Below are 17,977 nucleotides of genomic sequence, written 5' to 3'. Positions count from 1 at the left end.
GCTGTGGTAGAGTGCGAGGAGAGGTGAGAGGGGTGTGTGAATGTGTGTGTGAGAATGTGTGTGCGAGAATGTGTGTGTGTGAGAATGTGTGTGTGTGTGTGTGTGTGTGTGTGTGAGAATGTGTGTGTGAGAATGTGTGTGTGAATGTGTGTGTGAGAATCTGTGTGTGTGAATGTGTGAATCACATTCTCATTATAAATGTCATAATTACATGATAAGTATGCACTAAGCTCCACCCCTCCATAACCCCACCCCCATATGACCAGAGCCCCACCCCTGCCCCACCCCCACCCCACCGGGCCATGGAAAACTCGTCTTGCTTAAAGCCGGTCCCTGGTGCAAAAAAGGTTGGGGACCTCTGTTCTACAGTATGCCAGCTTAGGGGGACCATAGCACAGGCTGAAAGAATACACATCTGCCTAACTGATCATCACCGAACCCATGGATACATCTGGGGCAGTCAAGATTTGGACTCACTGGTCACCTGAGCCCTATGAATACGTTTGGAAAAGCTAGGATTGAGAACTACTAGTCATTTGGCTCTATGGAGATGTTCGGAGAAGCCAGGTTGTGACCCTCCGGTCACCTGGCCTTGTACCTCAATGGACTGTTAGCTTTCTAAGTTTGTCGTTACATCCTTTTTTTGCATGCACAAGTGGGTGTAGTCAGTCCTGGAAGTCACAGGTGCTCTTATCCCAGCGAGTGAGCGGAAGGGTGAGACTGTAATTTTCCACCATCTTGGATATTTTGCTAGGACTGTTCTATGTGTTATTTGCCTGTTCTGTGGTTCATTAAAGTACTGACACACTGCTTTACCCTGTATTTTCTGAGTAGTATTATGCTAACGGTAAAAAGAGAGCAGGCGTTTGGTGGGATCAGCCATGGTCAATGTGGTTTCGAGCTTGCGGACTAAAGCACCCACTGACCCCCTGTGTCTCCACATCTTGGTGGCAGCGGTTGGATGCTACTCAACCCGGCGAATCTTGGGGAGCTGCAGGGGACTGGTGTTCGTAGACACCGTACATGGCTCCACAACGAGGGAGGCATATAGACTAATCCAGCAGACCATAGGTGAGGCATACACAGCAGGTTTTGGATGCACTATGTGCAACCCCACCAGCGCTGCCTTGGGAAGAGGACCAGAGTGGATGTATAACTGCAAGAATAAATGGCAACTACAAGAGCTGTGCCAGCTTCAAAGAATTAAATACCAGGCCACCGACACTCAAGAGGATTTATTTCAGGAAATATTGGGTGCGGAAGATGCCATGTGTGGACGCAATGGATACAAGTCAGTTCTTGTCAATTACGTATGGAGTTTGTTCACAGGGAAGACATGGAGGATGCTCAGGGAAAACTGGATGATGCAAAGTTTTGCTATCATGAAGGTGAGACCTCTCACATTTGTGTCTGTGCTTAAAGTGAACCTGTCAACAGGATTTTGCTAAGTAAACTACAGTGATTGTTAGGCTGGTGTGGTTACACTGGGTATAATGATGCCTGGAGTGAAGAAATCCATCTTATGATTCCTGTTAGATGTTTTTAGTTAATTAGATGTTCGTGCTCCAGGGCAGGACTGTAGGCAGAGTCTTGTTTTGGTGCTCTGGGCCAGAGAAACCAAGAAGAGACCTGCCCACAGACCCTACCCAAAGCACAAACAATCTGTCTCTATGATGAGGAATATGTTTTGTGCTTCAGGGCAGGCCTGTGGGCCAGTCTCTTCTGGGTTTCTCTGGCATTTTGCTGGGACTGTTTTATGTGTTATTTGCTTGTTTTGTGGTTCATTAAGTATTGCCACACTGCTTTACCCTCACTCAGTGTTGTCTGAGTAGTATTACACCCACGATAAAAAGAGAGCGAGCGTTCAGTGGGATGAGCCCTGGTCCATGCGGTTTTGGGCTTGCGGACTAGAGCACCCACTGACCCCCCCTTGTCTGCACAGTATGCAATCTGCCCAGAACTACAGTGGAGGAAATGGCCAATTACCTGAATAGAGCTAGGATCACAGTTTCAAATATTACCATTAATCAAGTATGTGAATGTAAACCGGCACCATCAAAAAATATATATAACTGGGATTACCTTGATGCATATCAATAGGATCATACAAAAGGAAGAAAATGTATATGCAAAAACTAAGGGATCACCAAATATTGACAATTTTTATTAGCGAACAACAAACAATTTTAAACACACTTAAAAAGCATCCAAACACATGGACTACAAAAATCGATGCACAATATAAAGTGCAATACTCTTAATCCTAATAGCCGTAAGGTAATAATATGTAAAGAATTGATATAATAAGCAATACTATTCAATATTACTAATCACTGCATGATCCCTATAGTATCCCATTCCAAAATTCAATGGCTCTCATAAGCCCAGTCAATATTAGAAACTAGTCCAAGTGGACTAACTGAATCTTATTGTAGTACAAACATTTGTATGTTATCAGCACAATATGGCATCAAAGGTTCAGTGCATGAAATGGGTGCACTAAGCCCCAAATACATATAGTATGCTGTCAGCACAATGAGGACAATAAGCATGTGCTGGAAAAAAGAGGGAGCAAAGAATATTGTCCTTCCACTTATTATATCTTACTTATGCAGGGAGGAAGGTAAGAACACAAAAAGAGGAGGGAAAGCAGAACAGGGAAAAAAGGGATCCCTAAAATGACAAACTAGTAATATGCATGAGAGTATATAAAAAATATATGTGAAAGTGCTAAGTGCATACAGTGGGGCAAAAAAGTATTTAGTCAGTCAGCAATAGTGCAAGTTCCACCACTTAAAAAGATGAGAGAGGTCTGTAATGTACATCATAGGTAGACCTCAACTATGGGAGACAAACTGAGAAAAAAAAAATCCAGAAAATCACATTGTTCTGTCTTCCTCCACGTAGAATGCTGTGTGGATTCCAACATACGGCTAAACCTTCATCCACATCCCAGTAAACAGACTGTGTTGATGCTTAAGCATTGTTTATTAGGGTGATGATAACCAAAACTATAACGTTGAACAACAATGGTGGACAGTATTCATAGTAGATGATCGAATAGTGAATGATGTTGATGTACAAAGTGGATGTTCAGTGAATAATCATAGTGGATGACTGATCATAGTGGATGACTGGTGAAAAACTGTAAAGAATAACAGCATTTCAGTATATGCACATACAGGGTGCAATCACATAAATAACTGGGACATAACAGCAAGAATTATACAGAGTGCATTACACAGTAATTCTAACAGCACTGCCCTATTCTATACAAGAATGCATCTATCTAAATGCAGAGTACACCTGAACCTAACTGCAAGCTGCAAAGCACATCTGCCTAACTATATCTGACTATAGGAGCTGCATAAGGCTTAAATACTAACACAAACATAAGATGCATTAAACCTTTATAAACGTACCGAGATCCGTTAGGACAGGGGTAAGAAAGTAAGCGAGACAGGAGCACGTGTGCCTCTCTGCAGATCTGAGGAAAAATGGCTACTGAAGCTTGTCTTCACAAGAAGAATGTGGGCGGAACTAACCCATAAGACATTGCTCTTAGGAGGGAAAGGTTGGTAAACAACATGAAAAGTAGGCAACTGATGACCTCCAGTGGCCACAACTTGAATAACATGATAATTAACTCTCTGCACATTAAGATGGGCAGAACACTCCCCGCTTGGCGTCAACAGATGCCACAATTAGGTTCTTTTGGGGAAAATAATAATACAAGCTCAGTAACGGGTCTGAGGAACAGTTTGTTTTCTCCAAGCTTGCACACTCTGACCTCTACTTTCCGCACTTTCCCATCTTTACTGGGCAGGGTCTTAATGACTAGGCCGAGTGGCCACTCATTCCGATGTGACTGACTGTCTTTGACGAGTACAACATCGCCAGATTGAATGTTTGGGCGGTCTTTCTGCCACTTTGTCCTGCTTTGCAGAGTGGAGAGATACTGTTTCCTCCATCTATTCCAGAAGACGTTGGACACGCTTTGTACTTGCCTCCATTGTCGTCTGTAGAGGTCTTTGTCATTGAATTCTCCGAGTGGAGCTTTCGGGACACAGGTTTTCTGTGTGAGTAACATTGCAGGAGTAAGGATGGATGGATCTCCAGAATCACTAGAAAGTGCTGTCTTGTAGGACTGGGTTACATGAAATAGACAAGCTATAGCTCGAACAAGTGACTTCCATGTGGAGAATCTGCTGAACTGGTGAGATTCGAGGTGGCAGCTTGAAATCTCTGTATGTAGAGCAGACACTTGAGGTCGGATCTCTTCATCTGTGTCTGGACCCACTAGTTCGAAAGTTTCAGGCCTGCTGATGTGGGACATCGAACGGTACAAAGAGGTAGGACCTGTGAACCATGAAGTGTCCTTCAGATGACTGGGTGCAACGGATCTAGTCGCGTGGTCCGCAGGATTGTGGTGAGTAGGTACGTAGCGCCACTGATTAGGGTCGGTGGATCTTCTTACCCGAAGTACCCGGTTGCTGACGTAGACGTAGAAGCGTCGTGTCTCGTTACAGATGTACCCCAGTACCACCTTGCTATCGGTGTAGAACTCTGCATCCCCGATCTTCAGGCCCATCGCATCCGAGACCAGCTCGGCCAACTCAACTGCGAGGACAACAGCACAGAGTTCCAGTCTGGGTATCGTGTGTTCACAAAGTGGCGCCAATTTCGTCCGGCTCATAACGAACCCGATATGGCATTGTCCGCTTACGTCTGTGGATTTGAGGTACGCTACTGCTGCAATCGCTTTGACTGATGCATCACAGAAAATACAAAGTGTTTGCGTTTTGACCTCTGTGGATGGCACAGGAGCATACGGTCGTTTCACACGAAGGTTGGTCAGGGCTTCAAGACACTTCCTCCACTCTGCCCACAGGTCAGCCTTTCCCGCTGGAAGTGGATCATCCTAATCAGTAGAGTCTTGGGTGAAGTCCCTGAGCATCAGCTTTCCTTGGATGGTTACTGGAGCTACGAACCCCTAGGGGTCGTATAAACTATTCACGAAGGAAAGAACTCCTCTGCGCGTGAAGGGTTTCTCATCCTTGCTGATCTGAAAGGTGAAGGTATCTGTCTTCAGGTCTCACAGCAATCCAAGGCTCCGCTGTATAGGAAGGGGGTCGATGCTGAGGTCTAAATCCTTTAGATCGCTGGAATAGTCTTCAGAGGGAAAGGCTTCCATCAACTCTCGGCTGTTGGAAGAAATCTTGTGTAACCTTAGGTTAGACTGAGCGAGCATGTCACGAGTCCTCTTTAGTAGACTGATTGCGGCCTCACTTGTCGGTGTGGACTTCAAACAGTCATCCACGTAAAAATCCTTTTCCACAAAGGACCTGACGTCCGAGCCATACTCATCTTCACCCTTTTTGGCAGAATGTCGGAGGCCGTAGATTGCGACCGCTGGGGAAGGACTGTTCCCAAAGATGTGTACCCGCATCCGGTACTCTGCGATGTCTTCGTCCGGGTCGTTGTCACGGTACCAGAAGAACCTCAGGTAGTTTCTGTGTTCCTCTTTGACGAGAAAACAGTGGAACATCTGTTGTATGTCGGCCATAAATGCCACTGAATCTCTACGGAAACAGAGTAATACTTCCAGAAGTCTGTTGTTGAGGTCTGGGCCCGACAGTAAGACATCATTCAATGACACGTCTTCGCATTTGGCACTTGAGTCGAATACCACTCTAATTTGACCTGGCTTCTTAGGATGGTACACTCCGAAGATGGGCAGGTACCAACACTCCTCTCCGTGTCGAAGTGCAGGTGCAATCTCTGCGTGGTTGTTCTGGAATATCTTTCCCATGAAGGTAAAGAAATGTTCCTTCGTCTCAGGTGACTTCCGAAGCTTGTGTCTTAGGGAGATGAATCTGCTGTAGACCAATTCCTTGTTGTTGGGTAGGCGTCTCCTCTTAGGTCGAAATGGTAGAGGTGCGACCCAACTATTCGCCGTATCCTTGACTATTTGTTCGTCCATGATGTCCAGGAATATCTTGTCTTCTATAGACATCGCTACCGTGTTGTCTTCCTTCGTCCTGTGGAAGACTGTACATCCTATGTGGTCTTGTTCACCTTCACAGGCGTGGTCTTCATTGATAGGAACTGAGAAAGGGCAAGGTAGGGGAGTGCTGCTCGGTAGTTCCTTTACCAGCAGACTATTGTGACACGGCTGGAAGAGAGATGGACGTCCATTTTCTAGTGTGCTGGTAAGCATACTGTTGACTGAGACCGGCTTGTGTGCTCCTCCTAGACAGACATCTCCTACAATGACCCATCCAAGGTCTTGCCTCTGCGTGTATGGAGCATTCAGTGAGCCGTTGATATATTCTCTAGTCTTGTGGACTCGTAGTATATCTCTTCCCAGAAGTAAAGCTATTGGCGCTTCTGGTTCCAACTTAGGTATCAGGTGGGCTATACGCTTCAGGTGGGGGTGATACGTTGCCACCTCTGGTGAAGGTATCTCAGACCTGTTGTCAGGAATCTGGTTGCACTCCAGGATGGTCGGTAGTGACAGACAGGTCTGGCCATCCATGGACTCCACTTTGTATCCGGTTGCTTTCCTCCCCGCCGTCTCGACGGTACCTGAACATGTCCTAAGGGAGTAGGGAGAACTGGGGCCTACAATGCTGAAGTTGTCAAAGAAGATGGACCTGGCTAAAGACCTATTACTTTGGTCATCTAGGATTGCATATATCTTGAGCGCTTTGTCTCTGTGGCCTGTTTGATAGACTCGGACAAGGCAGATTTTTGAGCAGGATCTTCCTCCCTTGAGTCCCTTACAGATCTCCGTACATTGAGAGGTGACCGCAGGGGTGTCTTCGTCGGTGTTCTTCTGTTTCTCATCATGCTCCTCTGCTTGTGACAACACTCCTGGAGGTGGTCCAGGATGCAAGGCTGTATTGTGATCCGTGCTGCTGCATTCTGCACATTTCACGCTAGCTCCACAGTTCCTGGCGAAGTGAGAGGTCGTAGCACAGCACTTGAAGCAGATGTTGTTTTCCTTGAGGAAACCTTTGCGATCCTCTAAAGTCTTCTCCCTGAAGGCTCTGCACTTTAGTAGAGGATGTGCTTTCCTGTGTAGAGGACACTGCTTACTGACATCCTGAGGTTTGCTCTCTTCCGTAGGGGGCTTAGTTGTCTTGTGTGGAGGACCTGTGGAATCAATATCAGTTTTATGGACTGCCACGGGTGTCTTACTGGGTTTGACACCAGGGGTAGTGGAACATGACAGAGTGAAATCAAAACTAGGGTCATTTCTGATCTTGGCTTGCTGGGTGACAAACTCAACAAATACAGCAAAAGGAGGGAATGGTACGTTATGAATTTGTTTATACCGTGAACCATGTATAATCCACCTTTCTTGAAGATTGTAAGGAAGTTTTTGTACTATTGGATTGACACCCCTAGCAGTGTCTAAGAATGCCAATTCAGCCAAGTGACCTTCCTTCTGGGCGACCTGTAACTCTATCAATAAATCATTCAATTCTCTAAGTCTTTGATAACCCTTGGGCCCTATCTTAGGGAAATCATCAATTCTTTTGAATAAAGCATTCTCTACTACTTCTACGGACCCATAGCATTCGTCAAGTCTTTCCCACACTTTACGTAAACCTATGTGTGGGTATTCTATGTTAATGTCTCTTAGTCTTTTAGCATGCTCGACCGATTCAGTTCCAAGCCACTTTACCAGGAGATCTAACTCCTCACTACTAGAAAGGTCCAGTCCCTGAATGGCGTTCTGGAACGAAGCTCGCCACGACCTGTAGTTTTCGGCTTTGTCAGTGAACTTTACAAGTCCTTTTGTTACCAGTTCTCGGCGGGCAAAGAACTTTGCCAAGTCTATGGTGGCTTGATCAGTATTGGTACGAGCCGGTATGTTATAGCCATGTCTAGTGTGTGGTGCGTCACCATACCTGTGAGACGCTCTTGGCTTCGGACAGTCTGCATAGTACCTTTCTTGTGAAGAAGATGTCTCTTTAAGGTGAGGTGGGAGCTGTACCTTCTTCTCAGTGGAACGGTAGCTGTGGTCGACTCCTCTGTGTTGGACGTCTTCTTGTTTGTAGTATTGAAGTTCGGGGTTGGATCGATGATAATCGGCATAGGCTGATCGTTGTAGTCTGTCGAGGGTGTTGTCCATGCTGGAGTGTCGATGAACGTACTCTGCGACGCGCTGAGCTGGATCTTGCTGCTCTAGATCTGTTCCAAGAACGTTGCTGCGTCTCTCATAATCAGGATCCTTCATGGCTTCCAAGTACTCTGTCTTAGCTATTGCAGCTGCTGCCTCTTTGTCTACCATAAGTCTTTCTAGAGACACTTGCAGGCGCGCACCTTCTGCTTCTTGCTCTGCCCGCAAACGTGCGGTTTCAGCCTGCAAACGTGCATTTTCTGCTTCATGCTCTGCCCGCAAACGTGCGGTTTCGGCTTGCAGGCGTGCAGTTTGTTCTGCCTGCAAACGTACCTTTTCTGCCTCATGCTCTGCTTGTCTCAGCTTTAGATGCATTTCTTTCTCGGCAAAGGAGGACCTCGCTTTGGCTGCTTCAGCTTCAGCATGAGCGACAGCAGCCAGCTCTGCTAATGATGACCTGTTAGAGCTTGCTCGTGACCTCGTCTTGAGTGAGGATGTGCTGTTTCGAGACATTGTGCGCTTAGCTGCGTACTGCTGAGTGTTTTGGCGGGAAACTGAGTCTAGGTGCGGTGAGCTTCCGCGTGGCGGGAATGATGTAGCTTCTCTTGGCGGGCTGCAGTATAGTCCCGAGGCTGTATGGCGGCTGCTGTGATACCCGAATGCGGAGCAGTGTGGGTGTTAGCGGTTCCGTACAGTCTGAACAACTACAGCCTGCGACCAGCTATCAGTTTCACTGAAGGCAGCTAATCTGTTCTTACTTTACAATCACCGCCTGCGACTGGCGGTCTCGTTTTTCACTGTTCTGTCTTCCTGCACGTAGGATGCTGTGTGGATTCCAACATACGGTCTGTGTTGATGCTTAAGTCTTATTTATTAGGGTGATGATAACCAAAACTATAACGTTGAACAACAATGGTGGACAGTATTCATAGTAGATGATCGAATAGTGAATGATGTTGATGTACAAAGTGGATGTTCAGTGAATAATCATAGTGGATGACTGATCATAGTGGATGACTGGTGAAAAACTGTAAAGAATAACAGCATTTCAGTATATGCACATACAGGGTGCAATCACATAAATAACTGGGACATAACAGCAAGAATTATACAGAGTGCATTACACAGTAATTCTAACAGCACTGCCCTATTCTATACAAGAATGCATCTATCTAAATGCAGAGTACACATTAACCTAACTGCAAGCTGCAAAGCACATCTGCCTAACTATATCTGACTATAGGAGCTGCATAAGGCTTAAATACTAACACAAACATAAGATGCATTAAACCTTTATAAACGTACCGAGATCCGTTAGGACAGGGGTAAGAAAGTAAGCGAGACAGGAGCACGTGTGCCTCTCTGCAGATCTGAGGAAAAATGGCTACTGAAGCTTGTCTTCACAAGAAGAATGTGGGCGGAACTAACCCATAAGACATTGCTCTTAGGAGGGAAAGGTTGGTAAACAACATGAAAAGTAGGCAACTGATGACCTCCAGTGGCCACAACTTGAATAACATGATAATTAACTCTCTGCACATTAAGATGGGCAGAACACACATTGTCTGTATTTTTTAATCATTTTATTTGCATATTATGGTGGAAAATAAGTATTTGGTCAGAAACAAACAATCAAGATTTCTGGCTCTCACAGACCTGTAACTTTTTCTTTAAGAGTCTCCTCTTTCCTCCACTCATTACCTGTAGTAATGGCACCTGTTTAAACTTGTTATCAGTATAAAAAGACACCTGTGCACACCCTCAAACAGTCTGACTCCAAACTCCACTATGGTGAAGACCAAAGAGCTGTCAAAGGACACCAGAAACAAAATTGTAGCCCTGCACCAGGCTGGGAAGACTGAATCTGCAATAGCCAACCAGCTTGGAGTGAAGAAATCAACAGTGGGAGCAATAATTAGAAAATGGAAGACATACAAGACCACTGATAATCTCCCTCGATCTGGGGCTCCACGCAAAATCCCACCCCGTGGGGTCAGAATGATCACAAGAACGGTGAGCAAAAATCCCAGAACCACGCGGGGGGACCTAGTGAATGAACTGCAGAGAGCTGGGACCAATGTAACAAGGCCTACCATAAGTAACACACTACACCACCATGGACTCAGATCCTGCAGTGCCAGACGTGTCCCACTGCTTAAGCCAGTACATGTCCGGGCCCGTCTGAAGTTTGCTAGAGAGCATTTGGATGATCCAGAGGAGTTTTGGGAGAATGTCCTATGGTCTGATGAAACCAAACTGGAACTGTTTGGTAGAAACACAACTTGTCGTGTTTGGAGGAAAAAGAATACTGAGTTGCATCCATCAAACACCATACCTACTGTAAAGCATGGTGGTGGAAACATCATGCTTTGGGGCTGTTTCTCTGCAAAGGGGCAGGACGACTGATCCGGGTACATGAAAGAATGAATGGGGCCATGTATCGTGAGATTTTGAGTGCAAACCTCCTTCCATCAGCAAGGGCATTGAAGATGAAACGTGGCTGGGTCTTTCAACATGACAATGATCCAAAGCACACCGCCAGGGCAACGAAGGAATGGCTTCGTAAGAAGCATTTCAAGGTCCTGGAGTGGCCTAGCCAGTCTCCAGATCTCAACCCTATAGAAAACCTTTGGAGGGAGTTGAAAGTCCGTGTTGCCAAGCGAAAAGCCAAAAACATCACTGCTCTAGAGGAGATCTGCATGGAGGAATGGGCCAACATACCAACAACAGTGTGTGGCAACCTTGTGAAGACTTACAGAAAACGTTTGACCTCTGTCATTGCCAACAAAGGATATATTACAAAGTATTGAGATGAAATTTTGTTTCTGACCAAATACTTATTTTCCACCATAATATGCAAATAAAATGATAAAAAAAACAGACAATGTGATTTTCTGGATTTTTTTTTCTCAGTTTGTCTCCCATAGTTGAGGTCTACCTATGATGTAAATTACAGACGCCTCTCATCTTTTTAAGTGGTGGAACTTGCACTATTGCTGACTGACTAAATACTTTTTTGCCCCACTGTATATACTAGAACATTTATGCAGACATTGTGCTGACAGCAAAAGAAAAAGACAAATAGGGATGAAAGTCCATGATAATTCAGTAAGGTGCAGTAGTGCTGAATATCCAAGTGAATGAAAACCGTAATTTCAAAGTGTCCTGTGAAAAACTGAAGAAAAAATAAACATGAAAAGAAAAAGAACAAACAACACCCTGTTGATAAAAAGACATTCTAAATTTGTTTATTAAATCCTGTGTAAAGGAGTTCCTCATTTAAACCACCTGGAGCCAAACTGCTAAGATTATATATCCATTTGGACTCGTTACAATAATTAGTTTGTGATCTACCACCCCCCACCCCCCTTATATTTGGTGCAACTGCTTCAAGACCCATAACTCGAAGTCAACTTTTAAGACAATTATTACCTAAGGTACACAAGTCCATAGATAAACCTCCAGGTAGACCCATGACAAGACAGTGACCCAAAACACACAGCCAGGACAACTAAGGAGTGGCTCAGGAAGAAGCATTTCAAAGTCCTTGAGTGGCTTAGGCTACTTTCATACTGGCGTTTTTTGCCAGACGTCGCAATGCGTCGTTTATGGCAAAAAACGCATCCTGCAAAGTTGTTTGCAAGATGCGTTTTTGCCCCATAGATTAACATTAGCGACGCATTGCGACGTTTTGCCACACGTCGCAAGCGTCATGCGATGGTTGCGCCGGACCGCCGGGAGCAAAAAACGTTACATGTAACGTTTTTTGCTCCTCACGGACCGCTTTTTCTGACCGCGCATGCGCGGCCGGAACTCCGCCCCACCTCACCGCACCTCACAATGGGGCAGCGGATGCGCCGGAGAAATGCATCCGCTGCACCCGTTGTGCAGTGCGTCAAACGCTAGCGTCGGAATCTCTGCCCAACGCATTGCGACGAGGAGATTCTGACGCTAGTGTGAAAGTAGCCTTAGTCAGTTTCCAGACCTGAACCCAATAGAAAATCTTTAGAGGGAGCTGAAACTCAAGGCTGCCCAGTGACAGCCCCGAAACCTGAAAGATCTGGAGAAGGTCTTTATGGAGGAGTGGGCCAAAATCCCTGGTGCAGTGTGTGCAAAACTAGGTCAAGAACTCCAGGAAACATCTGACCTCTGTAATTGCAAACAGAGGTTGGTTTCTTTACCAAATATTAAGTTCTGTTTTTCCATTGTGTCAAATACTTATTTCATGCAATAAAATGCAAATTAATTATGCAAAAATCATACAATGTGATTTTCTGGATTTTTTTTTTTTAAAGATTCTGTCTCTCACAGTTGTGTACCTAGAATAGCAATAACAGACCTCTCCATTCTTTGTAGGTGGGAAAACTTGCAAAATCGTGAGTGTATCAAATACTTATCTTCCCCACTGTATAAAGATCATATATGGAGCAGAACTGAATTTGAGGCTATAGGACTTGTGTCAGGGATGGACACTGACAGCTAGGGAACCCTGTGTAAGACATGTGTCTGGGCCACTCTCCTTTTGTGGGACAGCTAGAGTTAGAGTATTTGCATATACAGTTGTGCTCAAAAGCTTACATAGCCCGGCAGAATGTTTGCTTTCTTGGCCTTTTTTCAGCGAATATGAATGATAACACCAAAACATTTTCTCCACTCATGGTTAGTGGTTGGGTGAAGTCATTCATTGTCAAACTATTGTGTTTTCTCTTTTTAAATCATAATGACAACCCAAAACATCCAAATGACCCTGATCAAAAGTTCACATACCCCATTTCTTAATGCCGTGTATTGCCCCCTAACATCAAAGACAGCTTGAAGTCTTTTGTGGTAGTTGTGGATGAGGTTCTTTATTTTCACAGATGGTAAAGCTGTCCGCTCTTCTTGGTAAAAGCTGAAGTGATAGTTGACTTTGTGGAACTTTCTCCAATCTCCCTACTGCATCTCTGGAGCTCAGCCGCAGTGATCTTGGGGTTCTTCTTTACCTCTCTCACCAAGGCTATTCTCCCATGATTGCTCAGTTTGGCTGAGGTCTAGGAAGACTTCTGGAGGTCCCAAACATCTTCCATTTAAGGATTATGGAGGCCACTGTTCTCTTAGGAACATTGAGTACTGCAGAAATTCTGTCGTAACCTTGGACAGATCTGTGCCTTACCATAATTCTGTCTCTGAGCTCCTTGGCCAGTTCCTTTCACCTAATGATTCTCATTTGGTCTGACATGCACTGTGAGCTGTGAGGTCTTATATAGACAGGTGTGTGCCTTTCCAAATCAGTTTAATTAAAAACAGCTGGATTCCAATGAAGGAGCAGAACCATCTCAAGGAGGATCACAGGGAAATGGACAGCATGTGATTTAAATATGAGTGTCTGAGCAAAGGATCCAGGGCCGGACTGGCCATCGGGCAGTTCTGGCATTTGCCACAGGGGCCGCCCCCTGCCGTGGGCCGCTCCCTCTGCAGAAGCCCCTTTGATGTGGTGACAGGAACCACTCAGTAGAGAAGGAGGCGTGTCCTCAAATGCTAACTTTTCATGTGAGCAGCAGCAGTGTTCACAGTGGGAATAATTTACATACATACCTCTCCTGGAGGCCGCATCTTCACCACAGCTGCTGTCTGTAGCACCAGCCAATGAAATCAAGCAGGGAATCTACAGAAACCAATGAGAGGAAGTGGGTGGGGCCAGTACTGAGAGGAGAAAAAGACTATGGAAGATTCCAGCACTGAGCTCCTCCAATAGCAGCTGCAGCGTTCCCTCCTCTGCTGTATCAGTGCTGGAGGATGCAGGGCTGAGGGTGAGAGGATCAGTGCTGGAGGATGTAGGGCTGAGAGAGGAGGACTCAGGCCCATGTGTGCAACCACTGCTCTAGCAACGGACCTGAAATCCCCTGCTCCTAGGAAGTATCATCAGATGAAGAAATCCAGCTGCCTGCAGAAAGGAGTGAGTATATAGGTGAATGATCAATGTGTAAAGTGTGTATATGTGCAATGCAAGTCATGTGTCTGCAGTTTGAGTATATGCATATATGTACTATCTGTAAATGTATGTATGTACTGTGTGTATATATCTATATACAGTATGTATATATACACACCTTATGTGTCTGTATATGTAATGTGTGTGTATATATATATATATATATATATATATGCACACACATACATACACTGTATATGTGTGTATGTACTGTAATGCTGCAGAATCACGACCCCCCAGGTCGCCCACCCTTAATTTCTGTAACTTGCATTTTACTGCCTTGTGTTGCAATTTTGTGGAATCAAGTCTATTTTTAAAGGGAACTTATCACCAGTGTTTGAGTCTTTCAACAAAAATGCCGCCACCTTTATCTCCTCTGTGCTGCGTTACACCGACATGTATATTGACTCCTGACCCCCTGTTTACCCCCAAACAAAACATTTGAGTTGCTCCCACACTTTATTTAAGTGAGGCTACTCGGGGTCATCTCTGTGGTCCGTGCGCCTCCTTTCTGCTCCTAAACGTCGTCCTTCGGCTCTGATAAATATGGATGACTTGTCATCCACATAGCCCTACAAAATCTTACTCCTGCACAGTAGCATCGCCGTCCCGTGCAGGCGCACTTTCACCGGTGCTGGAATTACATCTTTTGCCGCATATCCAATAATGTGCCTTTCTCCACCCGCAGAGCACAGTGGACGGCCAGCGATGCTACTGCACAGGCACAAGATTTCGTTGCACTAGGTAGATGACGCAGGATGAGTCATCCACACCAATCAGAGCTGGAGGACGGCGATTAGGAGCAGGGAGGAGGCGCACACATCAGATGGTTTGGGGGCTATACAGGGGAAGGCAGGACTCAATATACACATTTGTGTAATGCAGCACAGAGCAGATAACAGTGGTGACATTTGTTGAGAGATTCAAAAAAAGTGACAGGTTCCCTTAAAATTTCTAAATAGCTTTAAACACTTTTTTTTTTCTTTTCAATCTGCTTTTTTTTGTGCGGTAGGTGGGGTGGTCCTATGCATTACAGAATGCTGTAGACAAGCCCCTGATGGCGGTGGCAGCAGCTTATAGGCCAAAAATTGGGTGATGGATTCCCTTTATACTATCTAGAGAGCAAGATTACAGAAGTTACAAGATGTGGGCCTGTGTTCTTAAAAGTGCCAGGACTGAATTTCAGTCCCAGTCCAGCCCTCAAAGGATCTGAAAGCTTATGACCATGTGATATTTCAGTTTTTCTTTATCAATAAACTAGATGGCCCATGCGAAATTTTCGCACATTGGTTGTCAGGGGCGCAGGCAATTTTAGGAAAATCAAGCTGGTCAAATGTAAATGTATTTAACGAGATGATGAACACAGAGAGGTATGTGCCTCACTGACATACAGTATATATATATATATGTGTATATATATATATATATATATATATATATATATATATATATATATATATATATATATATATATATATATGAAGACACAAAAGAGAATAGTAAAACCAAAAACACTCAGTTTGAAAAAATGTTGCAGTAATCCGCAAGTGCTAGTAAAAGATGTAAAAAACAGGGTATTTGGTTGATACGTTTTTTGCAAAAAATGTATACTAAGCTGCTCTACCAATCTTCACGGTATACCCTTATCAGAGCAGTCCTAACTAATGTATGCAATCCCTATCTGATGTATTTAAAAACCTGATCATCTGTATATAACCTGTGTGAACAGGGTTCAGAGAGGAAAAATCCATGTGTGCATACAGGGTAGAACAGCTTTTGTGCAGATAGCCCAAGAGGAGTGGTGGAACTCCCCAGTCTTGTAGACACAAGAGAACAATTATGGAAACAGGAACACATGGGCTACTTGCACAGTGAACAAGTCTGTATGATCATGTTCACACACCACCAAGAAACCTGAAGACACAAAAGAGAATAGTAAAACCAAAAACACTCAGTTTGAAAAAATGTTGCAGTAATCCGCAAGTGCTAGTAAAAGATGTAAAAAACAGGGTATTTGGTTGATACGTTTTTTGCAAAAAATGTATACTAAGCTGCTCTACCAATCTTCACGGTATACCCTTATCAGAGCAGTCCTAACTAATGTATGCAATCCCTATCTGATGTATTTAAAAACCTGATCATCTGTATATAACCTGTGTGAACAGGGTTCAGAGAGGAAAAATCCATGTGTGCATACAGGGTAGAACAGCTTTTGTGCAGATAGCCCAAGAGGAGTGGTGGAACTCCCCAGTCTTGTAGACACAAGAGAACAATTATGGAAACAGGAACACATGGGCTACTTGCACAGTGAACAAGTCTGTATGATCATGTTCACACACCACCAAGAAACCTGAAGACACAAAAGAGAATAGTAAAACCAAAAACACTCAGTTTGAAAAAATGTTGCAGTAATCCGCAAGTGCTAGTAAAAGATGTAAAAAACAGGGTATTTGGTTGATACGTTTTTTGCAAAAAATGTATACTAAGCTGCTCTACCAATCTTCACGGTATACCCTTATCAGAGCAGTCCTAACTAATGTATGCAATCCCTATCTGATGTATTTAAAAACCTGATCATCTGTATATAACCTGTGTGAACAGGGTTCAGAGAGGAAAAATCCATGTGTGCATACAGGGTAGAACAGCTTTTGTGCAGATAGCCCAAGAGGAGTGGTGGAACTCCCCAGTCTTGTAGACACAAGAGAACAATTATGGAAACAGGAACACATGGGCTACTTGCACAGTGAACAAGTCTGTATGATCATGTTCACACACCACCAAGAAACCTGAAGACACAAAAGAGAATAGTAAAACCAAAAACACTCAGTTTGAAAAAATGTTGCAGTAATCCGCAAGTGCTAGTAAAAGATGTAAAAAACAGGGTATTTGGTTGATACGTTTTTTGCAAAAAATGTATACTAAGCTGCTCTACCAATCTTCACGGTATACCCTTATCAGAGCAGTCCTAACTAATGTATGCAATCCCTATCTGATGTATTTAAAAACCTGATCATCTGTATATAACCTGTGTGAACAGGGTTCAGAGAGGAAAAATCCATGTGTGCATACAGGGTAGAACAGCTTTTGTGCAGATAGCCCAAGAGGAGTGGTGGAACTCCCCAGTCTTGTAGACACAAGAGAACAATTATGGAAACAGGAACACATGGGCTACTTGCACAGTGAACAAGTCTGTATGATCATGTTCACACACCACCAAGAAACCTGAAGACACAAAAGAGAATAGTAAAGCCAAAAACACTCAGTTTGAAAAAATGTTGCAGTAATCCGCAAGTGCTAGTAAAAGATGTAAAAAACAGGGTATTTGGTTGATACGTTTTTTGCAAAAAATGTATACTAAGCTGCTCTACCAATCTTCACGGTATACCCTTATCAGAGCAGTCCTAACTAATGTATGCAATCCCTATCTGATGTATTTAAAAACCTGATCATCTGTATATAACCTGTGTGAACAGGGTTCAGAGAGGAAAAATCCATGTGTGCATACAGGGTAGAACAGCTTTTGTGCAGATAGCCCAAGAGGAGTGGTGGAACTCCCCAGTCTTGTAGACACAAGAGAACAATTATGGAAACAGGAACACATGGGCTACTTGCACAGTGAACAAGTCTGTATGATCATGTTCACACACCACCAAGAAACCTGAAGACACAAAAGAGAATAGTAAAACCAAAAACACTCAGTTTGAAAAAATGTTGCAGTAATCCGCAAGTGCTAGTAAAAGATGTAAAAAACAGGGTATTTGGTTGATACGTTTTTTGCAAAAAATGTATACTAAGCTGCTCTACCAATCTTCACGGTATACCCTTATCAGAGCAGTCCTAACTAATGTATGCAATCCCTATCTGATGTATTTAAA

This window comes from Ranitomeya imitator, chromosome 3 (assembly GCF_032444005.1).
Source record: "Ranitomeya imitator isolate aRanImi1 chromosome 3, aRanImi1.pri, whole genome shotgun sequence".
Classification (NCBI taxonomy): Eukaryota; Metazoa; Chordata; class Amphibia; order Anura; family Dendrobatidae; genus Ranitomeya; species Ranitomeya imitator.
Note: the sequence above shows the minus strand (reverse complement) of the source record.